This window comes from Streptopelia decaocto (genome assembly GCF_964273445.1).
Source record: "Streptopelia decaocto genome assembly, chromosome: 6".
In the NCBI taxonomy this organism is placed as follows: domain Eukaryota; kingdom Metazoa; phylum Chordata; class Aves; order Columbiformes; family Columbidae; genus Streptopelia; species Streptopelia decaocto.
Genome location: NC_138660.1, coordinates 36,416,741 through 36,427,118, shown reverse-complemented (window position 1 = coordinate 36,427,118; position 10,378 = coordinate 36,416,741).

Below are 10,378 nucleotides of genomic sequence, written 5' to 3'. Positions count from 1 at the left end.
TTCTCCTTCAAAACCATGGACTGCATGTTCAAAATTTCAGTATCAGCCATCCCATTAAGGTGGTGTCCAGCTTACACATGCCACACACCCTACACTCTTACTGAAATATTATTTACTACTTAAAAGATGTTTTTCTTCAAATGAGCCTTTATCCCAAATATCCTGGCAAAGAATGGAAATTCACAGGACAGAGCAAAAGCTGCAGCAAAGAAAGTATTTGAGCTGGACTGCTCCAAACTGTGGTTTTCTTCAGTGTCTTTAACCTCAAGGAATGACCTGAAACCCCCTCCATATTTCATAACCATTAGTTACGTCTCACTAGCTTCAAACCTATGATGTTGTTCAAAATCCAAATTTTTTTACATATTAGAAGAAAAAAAGAGTGTGCAGCTTGAAATATGCATGAAAACCCATAGTCAAGATAACTTCTTAGTATTTTTAAACAGCCTGATGGGCAAAAAGGCAATAAAATAGACATTTTTCTTAATCTGTGGTTAGGTATAAATATTATTAGCCAACTTTTAACCATTTGTTTCCAAGTTACATTAAAGGACTATGAAAGTGCCCAAATGCCTGAAGTTTATATTTTTTCCAGTTAGAATGTCATATTTTTCATTCTTGTTTTTATACATCACCCAACCTAGTTGGTGATTCAAACACAGTGTCTTTTACCTGTCTGGGAAGGTGATCCTCCCAGAACAAGACAAAAAGCACCATAAAACTCCAGTTGCAGTGCTCTATGAGCATGCAAAACAAAACATTGCAACTGCACAGCATGCACAGAGTCCCCATCGCAAACAGTTGCAAAAATATATTCATTTTTAGCATTGGGAAACTTCAGACACTCAGGCTCTGGGTTTATTTCAGACCAGAATCCTGTCACCTAATGGTGCACATCTCTTAGCAGCCACCCAGTCTGCACATACAGATGTCTCCAGCACAGATATTTTCTTGCCAGGGGGTGGTGAAAGCTTACCTGGCTTCCCACCGTAATTTCAGGGAGGAGGGGAAAAAAAAAAGAGCTGGTCTGGTATTTCCAGTTGCTGTAGCCAGGAGCAAGGGACAATATTCCTTTGGTAATTTCCAATGGCAAAATCTTTTTTTTCTGCAAAAATTCCTTCCAGAATGTTGTTTTAGATGTGTTGCTGCTGTCTGCTGGCACACTGTGAACCTTAGCAGTCAAGCCTCTTCCCATTTCATGTGTCCTCTGTGCTCGATACCCAGCATTTCTTGCTCACGAAGCAGAGGAAGGCAGAGAGAGTTTTCTTTCCAAGGTTCTTCATACCCTGCAGGGAAAACGTGGTCAACGTGGGTAGGAACAAAAGCTGCTCTCGAAGGGAAATCCTGTCCTCGGCTCCATCAGAAAGGAACGAGGGAGCAGGTTTTGACAGAGCAAGTAGAAAATCAAGATCATCCAAGTTAGGACTGTTGGTGGGTATTTTCTTCCTAGCTTTGATGGCTCTTAGCTATTGCTGTGCCTGGAGCCAAGTCAAATGCTTATCCTGCTGTGGAAAGCTATCTCTTTCAGTTTCTGTAATAAGCAGGGGTATTTGCAATAAAGAATCATCCCATATTTAAAAAGCATGAACTTCCAGCTGAGATTGATCGTGCTGCCTTTTAATTTTTATCACTTAATTTTAAGCAGTTAAGCTCTCACTTCTTCCAAGATCGCTCACTCTAAGTGCTGAAATCCCTGATCACCTTCTGGTCCCAGTGGAATGGAGAGAGCCCTTGACTCCCTGATCATCAGGTCTCAAACGGCTCTAAGATCCCTGAGCATCTGCTCTCCAGTGAACTGGTCTCACCTGGGTTGCTCAGACCCATTTTTACTACTCACATGGTGAAGTGAATATGCAATTTTAGGTATTTAGAATGGCACAAACCCCAGCTGATTCTCAAAACCCTCATGGTTAACCCTGAAGCACTTCTCTCCATCAGTACAGTCTGTACCTGCACATGCTGCCGCCCCATGGGAGCTCCTCCATTCCCACCAGCCATACTCCTCTTTGGTCAGGGGTGGATGAGCATCCACACTGCTGAGGATGCTCTGAGTGATTCTCAGTGCCAATCAACATTTTCACAGCAACACCATGATGCTCCTTACAGTAACATCAGAGAGAAATTTAAACAGGAGTAATGTCTACAAGATACAGGTAGCAAATCTTCTTGCCATTTACGGTGCCTTGCTGGAGTGTTGTGCTTCATTTTTTTAATATATTTGAAATAATATTGTAAGCCAATTTCCAGCCAAACCAGCTGTTTATACATACTTATTCCTCCCTACAAATCATGCATCCTGGAGCTGAAATAGTTCATTCAGGTTTGCAGTCAAGTTAGTTTGGAAAGTCTGAGCAAATCCTTTCAGGGACTTATGAGAATAATTAGTTCTGCATAAACTGAAGAAAGCCAGAGAAACAAATGAAGAAAAGAATCCTGAAATTTGCCATTTCTGCAACAGAGAAAAACGTTTCACTGGTGATCTAACATCAGCTATGAATAGTCACAAAAATACCACACAATTCTGAAAAATGGTGACTGATACACCTTTAGCTGCTGCTGCAAGAGGATGATGAACACTTCCCTTTCAAGATGATGGCAACCATCCTATATTATTGCTCAAATCTGAGTATTATAAGTGAGTAGAGATTTCTGCTGTTTGAAATAAAATCAGACATGAATGTCTGAGGAGAGTCTTGACCTTTTAATGTCCGTTTTTCTGTGAAATTTTATAAACTTTATTGGAGGCCACTTCCTGCATTCACAGAAAGCTACTTTTCTTCATTAATAGCCCAATAAGTCTGCAGAACGATGTCAGAGCCAGAACAGCTAAAGAATTGCTTTTAACCATTTCCGTTCAGATAAATGTAATCATCTGCTCAAACGCAGTTACCAGAAATCAGCTGAAATCTTTTGCCATTTCTTCAAGGGCTTTTCCCCTCCGTGAGGAGCAGCATGATGAACATAACCAACTGCTGGCAGTGGGAGATGTGAACTTTCAATAGATTGACTATGTCATTCCAAGTACTAGCTCCATAGCACTAACTTTAATTGCCAAATAATTTCCACCTGCTCCTCTAAAATTTTGTATGAATATACAGGAGATTTCCGCTATGAAGTAGCTTTCAACACCATATGGACGACTAAGTTATTCCCATTTCAATGATAAGTTTGTGAGACCAAGAAAAACAGCTTGTTGACACTTGAAAATTGACTAGAAGAGCTTTTCTGGATGCTCTTAAGCTAGAATAAGAACAATAAGTCAAAATAAATCAACTCATTCCAGAATTTTGCATTCAGTACATCAATCTTTATGGATGTGCTTCTAGATATACGTGAGTCCAAAGACTCTCAGAAGTCCATGGTTACACTTCCATTGACTTTATCAGGTCAAGCTCTTCAGAAAGGTGCTGAAGGGCTGCAGCCTTGAGCCTGACCAGAGCTCCTAACAGGCTGGTACCCATAGCAGAAACCTGAGCCTGGAGCGGATGGAGACGTTCCCTGGGCTGTGAAAGGGTAGGAAGAGCCATGTGTCTCAGGACAAGCTCCTTTTAAGCATCACATGAAGGAGCAGTTACCCCAGCTCAACTAAAGGACCAGGAAACCTTCAGTGGAGGAATGATGAGGATTGGAGGTATTTTTCATCTCACCTCCTCATAACTTCACACTCTTGGGACTTTGTCATGCTTGAGATTCACTCCTCAATGAGACACTTCAGTCCTTCAGAGTAAGAATTGGAGCAGGAAAATTCTCTTTCCCAAAGAAAAAAAGTTTTCATCCAATACCTCATTGGTTAAAATACTTTCACCAAACATGAGACCTAATTTCAACTTCTGTTTGAAGATCAGAGGCATCTTTTCTGCACACTGAAAGAACGAAATTGTCACTCAAGACTAACTCATCCAAGAGAAAAAGGTAACTTTTACTATGGAGCCACCATCACTCAGTGATACTCAAAGTTATTTACACATAATAACCTGAACACAAGCACTCATCACCCAGACAAGCTACACTGAAGTTTGCACAAGGCTGAGAAGCCCAAAGCTGTCAGACAAAATGAGTGAGAATGGTACTCAAATCCCATAGACACTTTTGCACATTCCAGCCACAGCTTGTCATAGAAACAACCTGTGGATGCTGTAAGCACTGCCTAGTTTTCTAGTATTGAACACTCTCCATTTTAACCACCTGCTTAACCATAAGCATTGAGAACAAACACCTTGAGACTTCATTTGTCTGTTCTTTGACCACCCAGTAGAGTCTCTCTCGGTGGACTTGAGATCTTCCTGTTTCTACGAGAGAAAAGTGCAATGGATTTGATATCCCAAGAGACTTAAAGCCAGATGCACCACATATGGCAGAATCCCCAACCACACAAAAGACTGATTAGCTTGTTTTGTTTTGTTTTGTTTTTACTTGCATGACATACAGTCAGGCATGGTTTCCTGCACATGCCTGGACCAAAGCTTGGCCTCTTTTGGCATGGCCATGGCCAGAGCCACAGGGCAGGCAGAACCAGGTATCACCAGCTTCTCTGCCATATTCACCTATTCTGTGTCCAGCCCAATCCTGAGCAGCCAAACCTCAGTGAAGACCCCTGCAGCTCTTCTCCTCCCAAGAGACTTTGAAGAAAAGCTCTTCCTTGGTTACAAGTGATGCACAATGCCTCAAACCCTCTCTCCACAAACACGGTACCCTTCAGCCAGCCTATGCACAGGCTCTTCTGTTGTCATGTCCCCCAACATCCCCCAGGAAGCCTCCAGCCACAGCATGGAGCATCACACTACATTTTACCTTCAATACCTTCAACCTCTGCCTGAAGTGAGACCCCAGCCTTTGCCGCACGTACCTGTAATCCCTCCTGTCATACAACAAGAGTTCTTCAAATCTTGCCAAGTCCAAACCAGATGACTCTAATGAACGCTAACGTTAGAAACGAGTGACTCCATTTGGAGCCCAGCTCCTGATAACCACCTCACACATTAGCTCCCTTGCAGGGTCTGTTCTGTGTTTCTCCCACCCAGTGCAGCTGACAAGGTGATTTCATAGCTGTCAGAGCTGGGAACCGATGCCGTCGATAAGGCACACCCCCTGGTCATTGTCTCTGTGGACACCTCTTATCGCAGCCATTCTCGCACTTACTGACAGATATGTGCCAGCTCTGCAGACACCCCAACTTCACAGGTACAAATTTTTTTGGGAAAAACCTGTTCTGGATACCTAATGCTTGTGTATCTCTGAGAATCAAACTACAGAACAAATCAAAGTGCTTCTCATCTTTCTCCCTAATTGAACCTTTTTTCCAAGCACATGGGATGCAAACAGGTTGGGGAAACCCGTGTTTCCTTCGTGCTGTGCCAGATTTTCAGCATTGGCCCATCTCTCCTGCCTGGAGAGAGCAGAGTTATCAGCACTCTGATCTTCCTCTGACCTGTCAGCATTGTGAGATTTTCTCATCGTTTAGCACTACACCACTGCTGACATTTCTCACACCACACACTCTATAGCCAGGTGCCCCAGTTTCCCCTCTGCTGTCAGATGTAGATAATCCCTGAGTGCAAAAGAAGAAGCTGGGGGGAGAATGAGCCAGCAAAGCCCAATGAAAATGGAGTGGAGGATGCCTGGGAGGAGCAGCAGACAGCAGAGGGGACCACAGCTTGGAAAAACAGAGGAAACCCAGGCAGACCAGGACCACCGGGATGGCTCCATCACTATCCCTCATCCAGCAACATCCCACCACTCCCTCAACCCAGTCATCAGCACCTTTTGTGCAGGGAGACGCTGTTCATCAAGTCATCTCGGGCTTTGGCACAAGCTCACTCAGTCGACGCTGGCAGAGGTGCCGGAGGTTAAACACCGCCTGCACTTGCCAAATCAAGCTGGGGAAATTCGTATGGTAACTGCCTGCCACATTGCTTGGCTCCAGGCAGTGCAATTAGTCTCTCTGCTTAATGAGCATTAACCACCGGCACACAAACAAACACACCAAGCGTTTACATACAGCCGCAGAGTCTGATGGAGCAATAAACAGATGAGCTAAGCTGCTCTTTACATAAGGATACATCTCACCCTTCAACGCGGGAGGGAATGCAATTTTTCTGCCACAAAGCATTTTCCGTGAGAAATTACAGGTGTGTTTCTCATGCCCAGAGAGAATAATAATAATTTTAGAATTCCTGAATTAGGCAAATCATTCATCCATGGGGAAAACAAAACAAAACAAAACAATCTTGCCTGACAAGCTGCCACCTGAAACCAGAGGCAGGTTCTTGACCTAAAAGCAGCCCTCACCAGAAAGGCATCTGCAGGAGGTAAAAGGAAGCTCTTTGTTTTGGGAAAGATTATTATGATTTTTTTTTCTTTAGAAGATAAATCACACGGATCTTTGAACCAGCTGCATGATGGGTAGGATAGCACAATGTAAGGAGTTCCCACAGTACAATCAGAAAAAGATGATTTATTTGCTATCTATATCCATAGTAAGACAAGTTCTGTCCGAAAGTCTTTCCAAGAGGGCGAGAATATTATATAGAGTCCTGAAGCTGAAACATCTCAGGGCTGGATTCAAGCTTTTCCTTTTCATCCACGCACAGCAAAATGTAGATGTATCTGGAAAATATTGCATCACCAGAGTTTCATTTCCCCTTTTGCTTCTTCACAAGCATCTCCAAAGGCAGGGAAAACACTACATAGCAAGCAACAAGGAGAAATAAAAGCATGGAAGGAAACAAAACAACAGGCATCAATTAGGCTTTTGTTCGGCATTTTTTTCCTTCTAATGTGAATGGGAAGGAAAGAAAGAAATGAAAAACACCCTTATGTCAACATTTTATAAAAGTCCAGGCCTTTAAGAAGGCTGCATGTTTCACTCCCTACAGAATTAAGCACCAGTTCAAGCCAACCACAAACTATTCTGATACAATCTGCAAAATTATTTTTCTAGCTATTTTGATGAGTGCTGAATAATTACCAAGACAGCACCCGAAAGTCCCCTTTTCTGTTATCCCCAGCCTTTCGCATCCTGGCTCTAACACGAACCTCTCCCAGGGGCCAGGCAGGTGATTTCACCCCTCTTGCCCTGCAGCAGCGATGTTTGCTGGGGTGCGATGGGGAAACACAAACCACGGGACCAAGGGCATTGCAGAGATCAACCACAAGCTGCCAGGATTTACTTTTGCGACCTGCAAAGGTGGCCTGAGCAGGTATAGGGTAAAGATGGGCCTCGCCCCCCTTGCACAGCAAATCTCCCCTGCAGACAGACTGCACATGAGAGTTAGACTCATTCTTGTCCCTGTGTGGTGGTGTTAGACTTCTTGGTCTCCAACAGTCCACTTCAGCTCTACATTTCTGTGCTTCTGACTTATTGCTGGAGTTAGACGAAAACTTGCATGGGGAGGAAAGGTGATAGAGTCACTTTTTTCACCTTTATTTTTTTTCAGGCACATTTTAGAATAACCTTATTCATGTCAAAACACCCCTAGACCAACATAAATTTCTGGCTGGTGCCTGCATTTCTGTGCATATACCAGTGTTTTCCAAATGCAAAAGATGAGGTGATTCCTCTCCTCTCTGGGCACAGAGCAGGTTTTTCCCCTCACTCCTTGCTGTTCCCAATACTTTTCATGGCATATTGCGATGCCATCACCTCTTCCCACCATGCAGTACAATTACATGCACAGGTGAATTAGCAAATCCTACCCAGTCTGCCATGGGCAACCCTCAGCTATTAACCACCCATGGCTGTTTGGTGAGCTTTGTGAAATTTGACCGTTTTCCTCTTCTCCTCAATTTGGTACCCTCAGAGCTCGTAGTATCTCACTCCATCCTCTGAGACTCAGCATCTGTGCATTATGGGATGAACCTCACCTGGGGTACAGATGGACATAGGTGGACCTCTGTCACCCTTGCCTTGTTCATCAGGTTTGCCTGTGGGTAAAAGCACAGCCTAATCATTAAGTGACACTCAAAACAAGCCCCCATGGTGGAGGTACACAGCAGATTGTACTGAGTGCCAGGAAAAGTAGTTTATTTCTTTATATTTGAGGTCATTTAACCAACTCATCCCTTACATGATATGTCTAAATATTGCAAACCTGCTCAAGCCTTACAATAATGACAGAGGCTTTAAAACCTTTAAGTTTTTCACAAGAAGAGCTTAAATGGAGTCTTTGTAGTCGTACTTGTCAGCAGCCCTGGCAATTGGGTACCAACCTGCTTGGTGCCAAAATGGGACAGGACTAGTAGTCGCATCCCAGGTCTCAGAAAATAGGTGTCTGAGTTACATACAAGGCACGGCACAGAGACAGTGATCCCGGAGAGATGTGGCACCAGCTCCTTCCAGGTCTGGTCCAAGGTGCAGTGGGGACAGAGGAGAAGAGGATGATTTATTGGGATCAGACAACTTCAGCCTTCTGTAACTATAAAAACAAGGGTTCCCATTCGCTTGAAGAAATAAGCAAAAAGGCAAAATTATTTCTGAGTTTAACCAAATTCCAGCATATTTCAGCCAAAGCCCTGAGCACACCAACTGATGGGGAGGAGGAGGGCCACGTCCTGTAACAGGAATCATCAGACATGCTCCACTTCCTCTGCTCTTCTCTGCTCACCAGATCTTTATCATGAGAGATTGCTCATGCTGTGCTGTTTCCTCTTTGCGTTATGATCTCCTGCACAACAGGGACTTCTCAGAATTTTAATGCTTAATAACATATTTGACCTTTTCATTAGTCCAGCTTTTGGTTGGCTTTCATGTTCACTTCATCTTTTTTGGTGGCACACATTGCAAAGCGGGCAGAAACACGCACCGACACCAATTCACATAAGAAAATACTGTAAAAAACAGATTAATGTACTCCACAATTAGGTTTCAAAGAAATCAGGAGTCATAAGAATTTGGGAAACAATAACACCTTTTTCAAAACAGAAGTGGTGCCAGGTGTGTCAGAGATTACTAAGTTTTGAATAAAAACAAGATGTACTTCTAATTTATTGGTAAAATTCAAGAAGTTAAATAAAACAGTATTTTCTGGCATTGCTGGTGACTGAGCTCCATCTCTTACTGCTGCAGAAGTGTAGGGCAAATAGCAGCAATACAAATATTAGCTAGTGATAGGACTCAAACACCACCACTTCTCGCCTCACTCTTTTTGACATTTCCCAAGAAACTGGGGCTAATGGTTTCTTTGCTTTTATTTCTCTGCTGCCGGTTTTCATTCTGTGTTATAATGCCCTTACCCAGGATAATCTGAATTTATTTGACTGCGGTATTTCACACAGTGGTGTATTAAAATGCTTTCCAAGAGCGTACCCCTTGGTTGTCTTTTGAAATAGATTTTAAACTAGACTAAATTGAGATACATTTATTGATTCCATTAGTATTGATTCATACTGGTTCAGGTGCTTATTTTGAAGTAAATACAGTGAATAAATTTTATTTGGAATACTGCAGCTTTTTACATGATCCCATTCCACGTGTGAGTGATGTTCCGGCTTCCCTCACTTCTCCACAAAGATTTAATACCTAGTCCATTATTTTAATGAGGAGAGCAATGACAGCTATCAATTACCTGATGACAGTCACCAGATCAACCCAGCTTGTCTCCTGAAGAAGACTACCTGAACCACACTTGGCCTTCTCTGCGCGTTTTCCACTGTTCACATTTTTCTAGAACTCCTCTGCAAGCATAAGGCATCCTTTGAGCAGAGAAAGGTTCTGCCTTTGGCCAAAATTGAGTTCTGTAAATTTGGCTTGAGGTGACACATCAATCAAGCCTAGCAGAGCCATCAGGGCTGTGTCTCTGGGCTCTTGAGTGGTACCTGAGATGCTCCAAACAACACAGTAGGAAACCTTTTGACTTTCATAGTCATGTTACCTCAAACTCCATGCCACAGGTCATCATTTTCGCATGTGGCACTTCTTCATATGTGCATACAGACCCCCACACCTCCTACATATCTATATACACATTGAAAATAGGTATACACATACATTACATTAGGAAACAAAATAGATAGAAGAGCTGAGAAAGAGAAAGGTCCCTGTTCCTTTCCACCCTGATTAAAATTAGCGGCTGCTACACTACTAGACATGTACAAAGACAAGTTGGGTGCCTTTATCTAGTCATCACTGCTTTATAGATACAAGGGCCTGTTATTTCTCTATGATGTTTCCTCTGGGGTGACAAAAATATCTTTCAAAATGTTCCCAGCCATGGTTTGAGGCTTCCTTGCTCAGGGCTGGTAGATAAGGCAGCTCCCCGTTGCTACACGTGCTGCGAGCAGGGAGCAGAGCCCAGCAACCGGCGCCAACCGAAAAAGGAGCTCAGCCCTGATCTTATCTGCCCGGCGCGTGCAACACCCCACCTTGCTCCACATGGGCACC